Here is a 17,390-nt window from a genome sequence, read left to right as displayed (position 1 = left end):
TTTGTTTTGTTTTATTTGGGTTTTTATCCATGAAAATTATGCAAAAAATTATATGCAAGAGAGATCTGGAACGAATTCCAGAGGTAAGGCTATGGAGCAGCAACAGCTATGTTTCTCTCCTCTCCTGGGTTGACTAGGAATACTAAAGGAGACCACATGGGACCACAACAAGACAGGACTAGAATGGCTTCAGGAACCCACCAAAACACTGGTGAATGCAAACATGTGTGGCTCATGTATAGAGAGGAGCCTAGGGAGGGATTAAGTGGCTGGTAACAGTCTGGCAGTTTATCAGTTGAGACACCACCTCCAGTCTATTTCACCAACAAAAAGACAGCTGAAGGGAGGAGAGGACTCTCCTAAGACTCACTGAATACAACTGTGAGTCTCCATTGCTACTGCCCTCAGAATCTGGAGCAGTGGTGGGAAGGGGTGGTGGGGAGGACCTGTGCTGACACCAGAGGACAGAGAATTAACAAGGAAACTCAGGAGAAGATCTCTATTTGTCTGTGGCCCAGTGGTGGGGCTGTGAGAGTCTCTTTGCATAACCACTGGATTATCTCTGCCTCACCTTGCTTTATATCTCTGTCAGGAGTTAGTGATTCAGCTAAGAAGCCTAATTAGAGTTTAAAAGCCCTCGGGATCTCATAGCCTATAGGGAAGAAAAAGAACAAAAGAGGCTTGTAAGACACTTAAGCATTTTAAGCTCCAACTCAGGGATTAAAATACTACTGAAACAACTGTCAATTTCCACAACTGAACCCTTTAATTACCTTACTTAGACACAGTCATTGTAGGCAAGAGTGATCAGTAATTTGAAAAGTACTGAGAGAGGGACCTCATAACATATTGTATAAAATGATTAAACCAACAAGAAGAAATATTGAAGAAATGAACCAGAACAAGAGTCCAACTAAAAGCCCCCAAAGGTTGAAGCATCTCAGGTAGTTCACTTTCTAACAAAGTCCCATAACCTAGATATACACCAGTTTCTGTGAGAGAGAGCTTATGTGTACACGTATCCATAAACTACTGCAAAATATATACCTGAAAGCAGGACTACACTAGAGTTTGCAGTGAGTACCTCCCTAACACTTCCTCTCCACTATTCCAAGCTTGGGATCCATGATTGCTCAACAAATTGTTTGGCTTCATATGTTAACTCTCTTTTCAATCACCAGGTTCCAGATGCCACCAGGATGCTGGCTAGGCTTCCCTGGATTGAAGACCCCACCAATGTGTCCTGGAGCTCAGCTTCCCCAGAGTCACACCCTACTAGGGAAAGAGAGAGGCAGACTGGGGGTATGGACCGACCAGTCAACGCCCATGTTCAGCGGGGAAGCAATTACAGAAGCCAGACCTTCTACCTTCTGCATCCCAAAACGACCCTGGGTCCATGCTCCCAGAGGGATAGAGAATGGGAAAGCTATCAGGGGAGGGGGTGGGTTATGGGGATTGGGTGTTGGGAATTGTGTGGAGTTGTACCCCTCCTACCTTATGCTTTTGTTCACTAATCCTTTCTTAAATAAAAAATTAAAAAAAAAAAAAGATAATGAGGTCAACAATAATGAGAAACACATGAAGAAATGCTCCAAGTCTTTGACTGTCAGAAAAATGCAAATAAAGACAGCAATGAGACACCACTTCACTCCTGTGAAAATGGCATTCATCAGAAAAGATAGCAGCAACAATTGCAGTTGAGGTTGTGAGGTCATAGGAACTCTTCTGCACTGCTGGTGGGAATACAAATTGGTCCAACCTATGTGGGGAGCAGTCTGGAAAAGTCTCAGAAGGTTAGAAATGGACTTACCCTATGATCCTACAATTCCCCTCCTGGGGATATATCTTAAGGAATCCAACACATCCATCCAAAAAGATTTGTGTATACCTATGTTCATAGCCAAAACCTGGAAGTAAACCAGGTGTCCAACAACAGATGAGTGGCTGAGCAAGTTGTGGTATATACAAAATGGAATACTATTCAGCTATTAAAAGGGTGACTTCACCATTTTCAGCCCATCTTGGATGGAACTTGAAAATATCATGTAAAGTAAATAAGTCAGAAAGAGAAGGATATGGGATAATCACACTCTCAGGCAGAAGTTGAAAAACAAGATCAGAAGAGAAAACACAAGTAGATCCTGAACTAGAATTGGCATATTGCACCAAAGTAAAAGATTCTGGGGTGGGTGCATGGGAGAGTACAAGTCCAAAAGGTATGACAGAAGACCAACTGGGGATTGTATTATTATTTGGAAAACTGAGAAATGTTATGAATGTATAAACTATTGTATTTACTGTGAATGTAAAACATTAATCCCCCAATAAAGAAATTTAAAAATAAAGATATGTATACAGCTATGTTCATAGCAATACAATTTCTAGTATTAAAAACCTGGAAGAAACCCAGGTGACCAACTACAGATGAGTGGCTGAGAAACTTGTGGTATATATACAGCTGTTAAGAATAATGAACCCTCGTTTTCTGACCCATCTTGGGTGGTGCTAGAAGGAATTATATTAAGTGAGTTAAGTCATAAAGAAAATGGCAAGCATGGGATGATCCTACTCATAAAAAGAAGTTGAGAAAGAAAAACAGAAATGGAAATGCCAAGCAGAATCTGAGTTTGGAGTATTGTACCAATGTAAAAAAAAAAAAAAAAAAAAAACTCTGGGGGGAGGGAGAGGGTAGATTTTCAACTCCACTATAGTATGTATATGAAAATGTAAAAATTTTCAGTATGACCATGTTTTATAGCTATAGAACTGCGTATCTATGACATATATAGTGTCAGATACTTAAAGCTACAAAATAATTAAAATAATATATTTTCTCTAAACTCTTCTGAATTATCCTTAAGGAAAAAAAAAAGAGAAGTCTGAGTAATCATCTGCTGACTAAATCGGGATAGGGAAGGAGAAAAAGAGTCAAAATAAGAAAAGCAAAATTGGAGAGTCAGTCTCTTTAGGGTCTTACACTCCCCCCCCCCCCCCCCAGAGCGAAAGTTCTTTAGACTTTTACATCTTCAGGTCCCTCATTATTTTCGATTCCTATTTTTGTTACTGAAGTAATTTCCAGTTTTTTGCTATAATTTTCCATATTACATATCCCAAGTTTCTTGGTGTTTTCAAAACGCTTAGTACAATGTAACATTATTTGTCTCCTTTTTACTATTTGTATCTGTGTGTGTTGGATCATGTTTATTATTTGCTCTACTAAGTCAGAGGCAGTGATATTGCACTCACAATTCTAAGCTCAGAAGACTACATTCAGCATCAAAACCCACTCAACTTCCAGGAAATTTTTTATTTATAAAATGGAAAAAGATGGCACAGTGGATAGAGCATTGAGTCTGAAGCGTGAGGTCCTGAGTTCAATCCCTGGAAGCACATGTTTATTAGTTCTTTTCTACTCTCTGTGGCTTGCAAACTTGATGGTATTATGCAGTTGGGATGTTGCTCTCCCCATGGCATAGGTATTCCTGAATTATAGGTCTCTAAGTTTAGCTATTGATTCCTTCTATGAGGCTGCAAACTGGTGACTAGTTATATCTTATGCTATCATTTTTCAGATTTTTTTCATTTTATTGCTCATTTTTTTCTGTATATATATATGGTCACATACTCCTTATCATGTAGCAATCCTCAAATCTCTCTCTCTCTCTCTCTCTCTCTCTCTCTCTCTCTCTCTCTCTCCTGTTTGCCTCCAGGTTTATTGCTGGGGCTGGGTGCCTGCACTATGAATTCACAGCTCCTGGCAGCCATCCTCCCTCCCCTGCATTAGAAAGGACAAAAAGAAATTGAAGGAGAAGGGAGTGTATATAGAGGGGGAGAGAAAGGCACCTAAAGACTTGCTTCACCCGGTGAGCCACCACCTGGCCCCTTTGAATTTCTCTATTATATGTTGTCCAATTGACATATTTATTTGTAAAGACAGTTTTATTTCCTAAACCTATGTTCCTTTTGTGATACAATTTTCTATCACCTTATCACTGAAACTTCTGTCTTGGTCTTTCTTCTGTTTTAGACCCAGAAGTGGAAATAACACTAACATCATTTTAGTTCATTTTATTTTATATAATTGCTTTCATTACTATATTTTTTATTACAAAATCATTTCACAATAGATAGTCCTGCCATTAAAAGTACCTCTATCTCTCTAACTTTATACTTTTATTATTTATTTTTAATATTTTTTTCTTTAAAACAAATTTTTATTATCTTTATTTATTGGGTAGAGACAGTCAGAAATCAAGAGAGATGAGGTGGAGAGATAAGGAGAGAGAGAGAGAGAGAGAGGCCTGCAATGCTGCTTCATCACTCGCAAAGCTTTCCTTCCCACTGCAAGTGGGGACTGGGGGCTTGAACCTGAGTCCTTGCACATTGTAATATGTGCGTTCAACCTAGTGCACCACCACCCGGCCCCAGATATATGTATATGTACATATATCTGTACTGGCACTTTTTCAACAGCATATAGAGATACTGTAATATAGTATGATTTATCAATCTTTAAACTGACAAGAATCTGGTTTCCTACCTCTCACTATTGCTTCATTTCTCTGTTCTAACATAGAACAATATATCTCAAAATAGCTGAATCTACTATCTGTTTCTATTTCTGTCCAATTTCTCTTGAATTAAGTTCTTTCAGAAACAACACATATAAAAAGAGTTCCTGCAAATTCTCCAGTGAGACAGTGGTGATGAGAGAGCCAAACTCATGACTTAACACAACCAACAATTAAGAGGGATTCTTTCTCTTTCTTCTAAAAATATATTCTTGTCTTGTTTCTGAAATTTTCTGGTTTAAGCTCATTCTCCATTTTCTTTTTACCTATTATATTATAATAATAAGTCTTTAATCAACTTGAAAACTCTGAAATACCATTTAAGACCACTAACCCTGTATCTCTTTCTCTTTCTTTTCTTTTTTCTCTCCCTCCCTTCTTTCCTTATTCCTTCCCTTCCCTTCCCTTTTTTTCCCTTCCCTTCCCTTTTTTCCCTTCCCTTCCCTTTTTTCCCTTCCCTTCCCTTTTTTCCCTTCCCTTCCCTTTTTTCCCTTCCCTTCCCTTTTTTCCCTTCCCTTCCCTTCCCTTCCCTTCCCTTCCCTTCCCTTCCCTTCCCTTCCCTTCCCTTCCCTTCCCTTCCCTTTTTTCCCTTCCCTTCCCTTCCCTTCCCTTCCCTTCCCTTCCCTTCCCTTCCCTTCCCTTCCCTTCCCTTCCTTCCCTTCCCTTCTCTTCCCTTCCCTTCCCTTCCCTTTTTTCCCTTCCCTTCCCTTCCTTTCCCTTCCCTTCCCTTCCCTTCCCTTCCCTTCCCTTCCCTTCCCTTCCTTCCCTTCCCTTCCCTTTTTTCCCTTCCCTTCCCTTCCCTTCCCTTCCCTTCCCTTCCCTTCCCTTCCCTTCCTTCCCTTCCCTTCCCTTCCCTTCCCTTCCCTTCCCTTTTTTCCCTTCCCTTCCCTTTTTTCCCTTCCCTTCCCTTTTTTCCCTTCCCTTCCCTTTTTTCCCTTCCCTTCCCTTTTTTCCCTTCCCTTCCCTTCCCTTTTTTCCCTTCCTTCCCTTCCCTTTTTCCCTTCCCTTCCCTTCCCTTCCCTTCCCTTCCCTTCCCTTCCCTTCCCTTCCCTTCCCTTCCCTTTTCTTCCCTTCCTTTCCTTTCCCTTCTCTTCTCTTCTCTTCTCTTCTCTTCTCTTCTCTTCTCTTCTCTTCTCTTCTCTTCTCTTCCCTTCCCTTCCCTTCCCTTCCCTTCCCTTCCCTTCCCTTCCCTTCCCTTCTCTTCCCTTCCCTTTTTTCCCTTCCCTTCCCTTCCCTTCCCTTCCCTTCCCTTCCCTTCCCTTCCCTTCCCTTCCCTTCCCTTCCCTTCCCTTCCCTTCCCTTCCCTTCCCTTTTTTCCCTTCCCTTCCCTTCCCTTCCCTTCCCTTCCCTTTTTTCCTTCCCTTCCCTTCCCTTCCCTTCCCTTCCCTTCCCTTCCCTTTTTTCCCTTCCCTTCCCTTTTTTCCCTTCCCTTCCCTTTTTTCCCTTCCCTTCCCTTTTTTCCCTTCCCTTCCCTTCCCTTTTTCCCTTCCCTTCCCTTCCCTTCCCTTCCCTTTTCTTCCCTTCCTTTCCTTTCCTTCTCTTCTCTTCTCTTCTCTTCTCTTCTCTTCTCTTCTCTTCTCTTCTCTTCTCTTCCCTTCCCTTCCCTTCCCTTCCCTTCCTTTCTCTTCCCTTCCCTTCCCTTCCCTTCCCTTCCCTTCCCTTCCCTTCCCTTCCCTTCCCTTCCCTTCTCTTCCCTTCCCTTTTTTCCCTTCCCTTCCCTTCCCTTCCCTTCCCTTCCCTTCCCTTCCCTTCCCTTCCCTTCCCTTCCCTTTTTTCCCTTCCCTTCCCTTCCCTTCCCTTCCCTTCCCTTCCCTTCCCTTCCCTTTTTTCCCTTCCCTTCCCTTCCCTTTTTTTTCCCTTCCCTTCCCTTCCCTTTTTTCCCTTCCCTTCCCTTCCCTTCCCTTCCCTTCCCTTCCCTTCCCTTCCCTTCCCTTCCATTCCATTCCCTTTTTTCCCTTCCCTTCCCTTCCCTTCCGTTCCCTTTTTTCCCTTCCCTTCCCTTCCCTTCCCTTCCCTTCCCTTCCCTTCCCTTCCCTTCCCTTCCCTTCCCTTCCCTTCCCTTTATTCCCTTCCCTCCCCTTCCCTTCCCTTTATTCCCTTCCCTTCCCTTCCCTTCCCTTCCCTTCCCTTCCCTTCCCTTCCCTTCCCTTCCCTTCCCTTCCTTTCCTTTTTTTCTATTGGTGCTATGTCAGTTCAACTATAATGACACTATAACTCTCACAATCTCCTCACTTGTATGATTCCAGGATAGGGCTGATCCCAAGAGAAAATGTGCTCAGATCGAATGTGTGGAAGTGAGTCAGTAGTCTTTACATTTATAGAGTCTGTTCATAGTGCTAATGCTGTTGCAATGTTTGCATATAACCCTGACTCATCTTATCTGCAACAAAAGACAATGGTATAGTAGCTAGCTCCTCCAACCAGGCACCACCATTTATTTCAATGAGTCCTGTATCAGCAAATCCATAGGGAAGATTGCCCTCCTCTGCACTTAATCAAGATGGAGTGCACTAAGAGACAAACCTGTGTTCTAATGTTTTCTGGCATCTAGTTTGAATTACGAGTTTAATTTTATCCTTGCTATCCTCTGTTTCACATTTTTGACAATTACTAGCACTGAAGATTTTAGATTCACATCCACCACCTGCACCTGCAAAGAGAATGCCATTGGATAGATACCAGCTTCATTACTATATAAGGTCATTTTTCTTTCTTTTTTAAAAATTTATTTATTTTGTTTTTATTTTTTAATACTTTATTTATTTATTGGATAAAGACAGAGAGAAATTGAGAGGGAAGAGTGAAGTAAAGAGAGACACCTGCAGCCTTGCTTCACCACTTGTGAAGCTTTTCTCCTGTGGGTGGGGTCTGATACTGTAATGTAAGTGTTTAACCGAGTGTGTCACTGCCTAGCCCCTAGTCATTTTTTTTTTGTGCTTTGTGACCCGTGTGCTTAACCCGCTGCGCTACCGCCCAACTCCCATCATTTTTCTTAAGTTCCTATAATAAGTTCCTTGATTCTACAACTGTGATTAACATTTTACTTCCCTTCATAAACCCCTAAACAATAAAACATATCACACATACATTTCTGTGTGTGTGTGCGAGAGAGAGAGAGAGAAACAGAGACAGAGACAGAGACATGCCAGGAGCCATTTCTCTGCTTGATAGAAGATAAGCTTTGAAACAATGGAAGCCCTTGAGACAAGTTTCCAATTTCCCCCTGGGCAGACCATTTTCCCTCAGGTAGACCATTTATCAGAAATCAAGTGACACAATACATAGTTGTGGTAACAAACATGGTTTCGGCCATTGTATGTTGCAAGGAACATTCCACTTTGAAGATTGCTCCCCCTCCTCCTCCTCCAGCATTCCCCCTCCCCCTTCCCCAAAACCTTATAATGCCTGTGAACACAATACAATTTTGCAGCTTGATCAGAATCCTGTCTTGCTGTCGTTCTTTCGCATCTCTTGTCCCTGTCATTCCAGGTTCCAAGGTTCACCACCCCGCTGGCAGGGGCAGAGACAGAGAGATGGAGAAAAATTCATAGCACAACTGGATTCTATATGATTTCTTTGTCTTGGTCTCATTTTGGTGGGTTGCCCGGGACACAAAGCCTCAAGTATTCAAAGCATGTACTATTTCACTTAATTTCTTCCTTGATACTTACTCTACTTTATTTAGTTGATTTGGCAAATACGTAAGTGTTGGACCAGGGAGACAGAATAGTGATTATGCAAAGATATTTATTCTTGAGACTTCAAGGATACATCATAAATCAGAGCTGTATCTTTCTCCTTTTATATCTTTTATTAAAATACAATTTAAAAAAGTAGGTATTTATTTCTGACTACCTCCATTTGAAGTTAACCCCTGAAGGCAAAAAAAATTTGACTCATTGAGGTATCCACAACATGTTTGTGCCTGACCTACAGTGAGACTTCAGAACATAATTGATTAGTTAATGAATAAAAATAATTATTTGCAAAGGACTATTTTCATTCATTATAATTTTGGTAAAGAGGAACAATAATCAGTAATATAAATACTTGGAATTTGCTTAGAAATATTAGAATTGGGAGTCGGGCTGTAGCACAGCGGGTTAAGCGCAAGTGGCGCAAAGCACAAGGACCGGCATAAGAATCCTGGTTCGCACCCCGGCTCCCCACCTGCAGGGGTCGCTTCACACGTGGTGAAGCAGGTCTGCAGGTGTCTATCTTTCCCTCCTCCTCTCTGTCTTCCCCTCCCTCTCTCCATTTCTCTCTGTCCTATCCAACAATGACAACAACAATAATAACTACAATAATAAAACAACAAGGGCAACAAAAGGGAATAAATAAATAATTATTAAAAAAGAAAGAAATATTAGAATTAAGAAAGCAAACCAATAAATAAGTGAAACTGAGATTTTTTTTTTTTGCTCTACTAACAGACTAAGTACTGAAGAGTTCAATTTTTTTTTTTAATTTTTTATTTAAGAAAGGATTAGTGAACAAAAACATAAGGTAGGAGGGGTACAACTCCACACAGTTCCCACCACCCAATCCCCATAACCCACGCCCTCCCATGTTAGCTTTCCCATTCTCTAGCCCTCTGGGAGCATGGACCTAGGGTCGCTGAGGGTTGCAGAAGGTAGAAGGTCTGGCTTCTGTAATTGCTTCCCCGCTGAACATGGGCGTTGACTGGTCGGTCCATACCCCCAGTCTGCCTCTCTCTTTCCCTAGTAAGGTGTGTCTCTGGGGAAGCTGAGCTCCAGGACACATTGGTGGGGTCTTCAATCCAGGGAAGCCTATCCAGCATCCTGGTGGCATCTGGAACCTGGTGATTGAAAAGAGAGTTAACATATGAAGCCAAACAATTTGTTGAGCAATCATGGATCCCAAGCTTGGAATAGTGGAGAGGAAGTGTTAGGGAGGTACTCACTGCAAACTCTAGTGTACTTCTGCTTTCAGGTATATATTTTGCAGTAGTTTATGGATACATGTGCACATAAGCTCTCTCTCACAGAAACTGGTGTATATCTAGGTTATGGGACTTTGTTGGAAAGTGAACTACCTGAGATGAAATTAGAGTGTACTATTAAAGGAAAGGTCTCACCCGAGTAATGAAGCTGAAGGGTTGTCATTTCACACGTGAAGTCTCTGGATACAGTCTGAGGTGGCAATCGTTGCTTTGGTTAGGTTGTGATCGGCAGATGCAATATTATTTGGTTTGGATTGGGAGATGGATACGGGAAAGTGGGCCCTATCCTAGGGTTCCAGGACTGGGGGAAGTAGGGGCTCTGAGTGAAGATGTGAGGTTCCTGCTGTCTTAGGGTTCAGAAAGACAATCGATAGTTAATATTATCATCACATTATTTGTTAATTGGGTTAACTTTGAATAGTCCCTTTGTTATGGTTTGCTGTACAGTACCCAGTATCTTGTATATAGCTGTGCTATTGGATGCTTCTAATCTACTTGGTCTAGGCTTTTGAGAGAGTCCGCATATCAAATACATAGCCTATATATTAAAAAGATTCAGTTTGTCTTTTGAGAAACTTTGAGACATACAATTGATTTCCTCCTCTCATATTAATTAACTACTGATTTATATGTCTACATTCTGCTAGGAGTGTACATAAACACCATTCCCACCACCAAAGGACTGTGATCCATCCCTCCCACCCACTCCCACCCCCAACTGGCCCAGGAAGCTACATGTCTACCCCTCACCACTGGGTTTTTACTTTGGTGCCCTACTTACAATTTGATCAGGTCCTGCTTTTAGTTTCCCTTTCAGATCTTCTAAGTCAGCTTCTGTTGATGAGTGGGATCATCCCATACTCATCTTTATCTTTCTGACTTAGTTCACTTAACATAATTCCTTCTAGCTCTGTCCAAGATGGGTCAAAGAAGGTGGGTTAATTGTTCTTGATAGCTGCATAGTATTCCATTGTGTATATATACCACAGCTTTCCCAGCCACTCATCTGTTGTTGGGCACCTGGGTTGCTTCCAGGTTTTAGCTATTATGAATTGTGCTGCTATGAACATAGGAGTACACACCTCTTTTTGGTTGGGTGTTATGGAGTCCTTGGGGTATAGCCCCAGGAGAGGAATTACTGGGTCATATGGAAGGTCCATGTCTAGCCTTCTGAGAGTTTTCCAGACTGCTCTCCACAGAGGCTGTACCAATTTACATTCCCACCAGCAATGTAAAAGGGTTCCTCTGTCCCCACATCCTCTCCAGCATTTGTTGCTGCTGTCCTTTTTGATGTATGCCATTCTTACAGGAGTGAGGTGGTATCTTAGTGTTGTCTTAATTTGCATTTCTCTGACAATCAGTGACCTAGAGCAGTTTTTCATATGTTTGTTAGCCTTTTGGATCTCCTCTGTGGTGAATGTTTTGTTCATTTCCTCTGCCCATTTTTGGATGGGGTCATTTGCTTTTTTGCGGCTAAGTTTGCTGAGCTCTTTATATATTTTGGTGATTAGTTTCTTGTCTGAAGTCTGGCATGTGAAGATCTTCTCCCATTCTGAGGGGTATCTCTGTTTGTTTAATAGTTTCTTTGGATGTCAGAAGCTTTTCAATTTGATGTAGTCCCATTGGTTTGTTTCTGCTTTAGTCTTTCTTGCAATTGGGTTTGATTCATTTTATACATTACCAGGTGCTTGTGATGACAACTGAGAAGGTAATATTTGAATGAACAACCTGCATAGTTTTGTCAACTGGTAAAGACTAATCAACACTGGTTCACAGTCAGAGAAAAAAAAAATGCTAGAAAGGAAAAGAACTTGTCAATTATGCAATTATGTTTCGCTTTAAAAATACCTGTATGGTGCAAACAGACATTTGGCAATGAGTTAAACAACAAAAAAAGGCAAGTTATTATAGAAACTTTTCCCCTTGCCTTTTTTATAGAGCTGTGGTTTCTGCCTGAAATTTGTTTGCATTGTGAAGTAAATTTCCTCAAAAAGGCAGTAGTGTTATTAATTAAACAAAGGAAGAAGTAACTGAGGTGGGATCATGCTAAGCCAAAGTTGTTAAATGAATCTTAACTCTTGTACAGAAAACTTCCCCAGTGGTTATCTATGCTGTCACCATTTTAGTGCATCTGAGAAAATGTGCTCCAAGAATTGTGTTAGTGTTGGCAAAGAAATGAACTATTTTTAATTCTCAATTCCAAAATCTGATATCAGTTCAGAAACATAGAAGCTAAACTTATCTGCTTGCTGCTCAGCCAACAATTAAAACAAGAGTATTGCATGAGTAGATAATGGAAAAAAAAACTACTTACTACCCTTTTTCAGATATGTTGAAAGTTCTGTTTCTTAGAAGGTTATGAAAGGACTCATAAAAATGTTTCCCTTGCTTGTCTAACTGGCTATAAAACTAAATCACTTCCTGCCATTTCTGCCAAAATAAATATTATTAAAATGCTATATTCTCCAGCTGTCAGTGAGAAGGAAAGGTGTATGATAAATGCCATTTATTTGTACATATTCACCTTTCCCACCAAAGAATTCACTTTATATGTTGCAACACTTGAAAAAGTTTTATCTATGTTTTTGAAGCTAATTGTTTCACCTTTTGATTCATATGCTACAGTATCAACTGCACTAAAATGAAAGTTCTTAGACATTTATTAGAAGTGAAATTTTCTCCTGTTTGTAACTAAATAATAAAGTTTTTTTTTCAAAATTTCTGTGACAGCAGAACTAAATAATTACTGATTTTTTTTGGAAATGGCAGAGGAGAGAGAAAAAGAAAAAAAAAAAAAAGAGTTTCTTCTAATGTGGTGGGGATCCGGGTTGGAAACTGTTATACATATGAAAAAGTAGACATCTTCCCAACTAAGCTATTTAGCTATGTTGTAAAATAGATCAGTTTCTTTTTTTTTTTTTTTAAAGAGGCCTGCTTCAAATAAAATGCATGCTGAAATAAGGTACAAGAACCAATTGATTTCCTATTAAATACAGGGGCATGGTTCAAGTAGACTTCAAGTAAGGAAGAAAAGATTAGTGCTCTGAAATTTAGTGCAAAGAAAGCACACATTACTTGCTTAAGTGATTTTTTAATAGGCAGATTTTAAAGGTTTCTTTTAAATTTAATTGTAAAGGGGTTTTTGAAATTTTAATAGTGTACATTGTGACCCAACATATGTGTATGTGTGTATTATTTTTACTACTTTCTTTTGAATTATGCCAGAACTTGAATTTGCCAATAGAGGGCAATAGTCAAACTAAGATAGACTGCATTTATCATTTTTGTGACTTCTAATGAGGTAAAAGGACACATAGAATCCTCATTTACTTTTATGGATATTGCTGTGTAATTGCAGTGTAATTATGGCACACAAGAGCTTCAGCAAATTATCTTTCAAGAAAACAGCTGTTTCTCTTTAACAAACTGAGATGATATCTCATCACTTAAAACTGAAATACGAAGAAATTTTTCCAAAAATATATACTGACAATAAACAAAAAATAAAGTGTCATACAAAATTTTAAATGGATAAATCAACGCTGCTGTTTTGAAAACTAAGACAAACTTATAAACAGAAAGAGATGTATTAAGGTAGGATGTACTTCTAACATTTTTTCTTTTTTTTTTAATTCCAATATCACTTTATTGAGAAGATGTCAATTTACAGAATTTTTTGTTACCATAAGGCTACACTTGTACACTTCCCTAAGATAAGTATCAGTACACTTCATCCTCAACCAAACCAAACCATTATCTTATTCTGCCATAAGAACTGAGATCACAGCCATATATTTCTATTTATTACAATATATACAAATTTCAGGTGCTTCTCAATCTCTCTCTTTTCATATATATGTATATATATTTAAGTTCCTGGGTATATACTTCATATATATGAGATAAAGTTAAACAAAAACACCTGCTTAAAGCACATGAATTGTGCTCTGGAAATATTGAAAAAAATAACATTAAAAAATTCAGATTGGAGCCAGGCAGTGGAACACCTGGATAAGCACACACATTACAGCATAAAAGGACCTGGATTCAAGCCCCTGGTCCCCACCTGCAGGTTAAAAGCCTCATGAGTGGTGATGCAGGGCTGCTGGTGTCTCTCTGTTGCTTTCCCTCTCTCTCTCTCATTCCCTCCCATCTCAATTTCTCTCTGTCTCTATCCAATAATACATAAATAAAAATATTTTAAAAAATTGAAGACTAAATTTGTGAATTTATTAAACTTTTAGATATGCCATCAATCTAACATTTGTATTCATTCTATGTAATGCATTATTCAAAAGAACAGTTGTTCATAAATAACATTAATATATGAATTATTTCAGTGTTACTTTTAAAAGTACATCTTTTTGAGTGGTTTAGAGATAATTGGATTCACTTTTATAAATTTACTAAGCCAGAAACAAATACTAATATTTTAATTTTCACATCTTTCACTTGACTTGCTATTTTCAGGCAGTCAGTAATATCTAAGATTGATTGAATGTATGGAAAATAGGAATAGTGTTCTCTTTACTCTCAGAGTTTCATATAATTATAGTATATCACAGACAAATAATCTATGAGAGGTAAATTTAGAAGCTATTTCACCCAGCAGCAAATATCTGAGGTATATGATTTAAAGAAATGGACACTGAGATAGGAATTTAAACACCTAAGTGTAATACGTCGAATTAAAATCACACATATGCATACATGTATAAATGATGTATATGTATATTTGAAACACAAATAATACTTAAATTTTATCTGATTTTTCCATTTATTGAAATAAATTTTGAAAACTATTTATTTAGTATAGAAATTGAGAGAGAAGGGGGAGTTAAGAGGCATGGAGAGACCTACACCAGTAGCACTGCTTCATCATTCTTGAAGCTTACCTCCTGTAGGTGGGGACAGGAGTTCAGAGCTGGGGAGACTTGAACCAAGGTTCTTGTGCATGGTAATGTGCACTCAATCAGTATGCTACCACCTGGCTCCTGAAAAATAACATCTATCAATAAAACTGATTAACCAGTGGTTTATAAAGTCTCATCCCTGGACTATATTTACTGGGAACTTACTTAATCTCTCTTTAACTTATATTTCTTTGATTTACATAGCTGAGCTCTAGCTCTATTTATATTTAAATAAACCTCTAGGTGATTCTAATGCATATTCTATGTATTCTGAGGCACATCTCTTAATAAAAATATTATCTTCGTGATCAGGATCATTGGGATAATATCAACTCTAAGAGATTATCTCCTATTTATATTTGTTCTTAAGTTGTACACTAGGATATATTTAGTTTGACCACAGTATCTTAACCATGCTGGATTGGTTCTTTACTACTATTATTAAAACCTGTATGTTTCAAATTTTCTAAAATTTTTATTTACTTATATTTTTATTAGTGATTTAATAATGATTAGTGAGATTGTAGAATAGAGGGGTACAATTACCACCACAAGAGATTGGTATCCTATCCCCTCCATTGGAAGCTTCTTTATTCTTTATACCTCTGGGAGTATGGACTAAAATTTTTTAATGGAGTGCAGAAGATAGAAGGTCTAGCTTCTATAATTGCTTCACTGAACATGTATGGTTGGAAAGTCAATCTATACCTCCACCCTGTTTCTATTTTTCCCGGAGAGATATGGCTCTGGGGAGGTGAGCTTCTAAGACACAATAGTGAGGTCCTCTGCCCATGGAAATCAGGATGGCATCAGGGTAGCACTTTCAACTTGCTGGCCGAAAAGTGGTAAGATATAAATCATGATAAATTGTATAATAAACAAGAACCTAGAGATAAGAATAGAGAAGATGAAACCAAGGGTCCTCTTGTGGGAAGAAGTCCATTGACTTTACTAATTAAAGTCCATACTTTAGTAATTTTTGTCTGAGCCTGATAGCTAATATGCAGGTGGGCTAAAAGTATTGTCTGGGAAGACGGTGTCACAGTTGAGAATAGGGTTAGAAGCTGGATTGAAGGGGACTCCAGAAGATGGTGGAATGAGAAGCTGCTAGTGGCTTGAGCTCTAACCACATCTACTGGAAATGGTAGGATTTTTTACCTTGAGTAGGACTGTCAACAAGGGGTCCTAGCGGTGACACCAAGGAGGTGACTATAACTCAATTTGGGTTAGAAAATAGAGTAAAAAGAAAGGGAAATTTTTTTTTCTTTTAAATTATTATTCCGGAAGGGGAACCCCTCCCCCCGTCCCTCCAAAACCAGTCCCTGGGGAACAGAGATCTGCTACTTGCATGCTCCCCTGCTGAGCTTCTTTCTTTACCAAGATTCCTGTCCCACCAGGGGGTGTCTTTCGTTCTAATTCTATTCCTTTTTGAAACCATTGGCCTTTTTTCTTTCTAAGTAGCCAATCTGCTTACGGGGCCTGAGGCAATCTGGAGCCATCCAAGCTGAAGACAGGACATGATTTTTACTCTGTTCCATTTTATAATCAATACAAGATAAACACATACCCCATTCCCCCTCTCCTTCAGGTTGACTAGAATTAACTCTTAGTGTATTTTCCATTGCTAGGGGACTGCATGTCTTATTCACTGATAAAGTACTTGTTTCACTTTTCCTACCACCCCTACCCATTCTCCCCCCCACATAGCTAATTAAATAATAATAATAAATGAATAAATAACTCTTTCCTTTCACTGCTCTTTTATTACTGTTCTTTTTCTTATCTTTTTTCTTTTTTTCTCTCTCTCTTTTTTTCTTCTTTTTCTCATTCTTGTCATCCTTCCTCCTTCAGCTTTCTGAATTCACTGATACACGTTTGGGAATTATTTTGGGTGTTGGGAACATGTGTAAGCCTGATAGAGCTTAGGGAGAACCACCCCCATCTTTGGATGGAGGTCTGAGAAGATAACCTCTTGGTAAGTCTCTCTCAACCGAGGTGAGCATAAGGGGGGAAACTCAGACTTGGTTCTTTCCTTCTTGACTCTCAGGCCCACAGATACCCCAGTACTTCCCTCCATTAACTGCAGGCCACATGGCCGCAGATTCACTCATTCAAAGTCACCTTCTGATCACAGAAGAACACACCTTATCACACACTTCATAACACACCTCAGACCCCAGACAAGAGAAATTCCAAACTATATGGCCTTTTGATATCCATCTTCTCTCTGTCTCACCCTACGGGTTTAACCCCTATGCTTCTCTCAGATACCTTTGGATAATTAAGTTGCTTATGTCATGGAAAATAACTGTTTTGTATCTCATCAATTCCTGTCATACCAGCCCCCTACCTTGGGGGCATGCTGACTGTTAAGAAACCTATAATTTCTGTCATATTGCAACAATAATTACCTCCATTGCTTTTCTATTTAAATCATGTCAATTTTGCTAATAAACGGACTCTAGGATTCTGGGACTCAAAGACTCAGATTCTAGATTCACGCTAAGAGTCCCCTGGTGTCTTTTACTTCGTGTCAGCCCTGTCGTGAGCGAGAAAGAACCAGCCCATTACCTTTCCCCTGGAGGACACCCTGCCAGAGAAGGAGAGAGACACCCCGAAATTTGGGGAAGAAATCTGACTCAGAGTGGACTCTCTCTTCGTGTATCTCTGCTCTACTTCCCTTTCTTCTCTAGCTACCCCTAGAATATACAGTGGATAGTAGATTTGCATAACTGTCTATTCCTGCTATTCTTTTCTAGTCCTGAGGGTTTTTTCTTTTTTTCTTTCTTAACAATCAGCTACGTATGCTCAGGAGGCTAGAGGAAATCTGGGACAGGTTTTTTACCCTGCTCTATTTTATTATTAATATTATATAAAGGTGGATCTCTTTCCCCCCCTCCTTTAGGTTGACCAGAATTAACTCTTAGGGTATTTTCCATTGCT

At 39.4% G+C, this 17,390-nt stretch overlaps 1 long non-coding RNA gene across 1 annotated transcript in view; it reads right to left on the bottom strand.

Annotated features, from left to right (window-relative positions):
• Positions 1–16,724, bottom strand: part of LOC132539775 (uncharacterized) — a 335,788-nt gene extending 319,064 nt beyond the window's left edge. Inside the window, exon 1 of the long non-coding RNA XR_009551073.1 lies at positions 16,616–16,724. This is a non-coding gene — a long non-coding RNA (uncharacterized LOC132539775). The remainder of the gene's footprint in view (positions 1–16,615) is intronic.
• Between the last annotated feature and the right edge of the window lie 666 nt (positions 16,725–17,390).

Source organism: Erinaceus europaeus, chromosome 8 (assembly GCF_950295315.1).
Source record: "Erinaceus europaeus chromosome 8, mEriEur2.1, whole genome shotgun sequence".
In the NCBI taxonomy this organism is placed as follows: Eukaryota; Metazoa; Chordata; class Mammalia; order Eulipotyphla; family Erinaceidae; genus Erinaceus; species Erinaceus europaeus.
The sequence above is the reverse complement of the archived record's forward strand: the minus strand, read 5'-3'. Positions and strand labels throughout refer to the sequence as shown.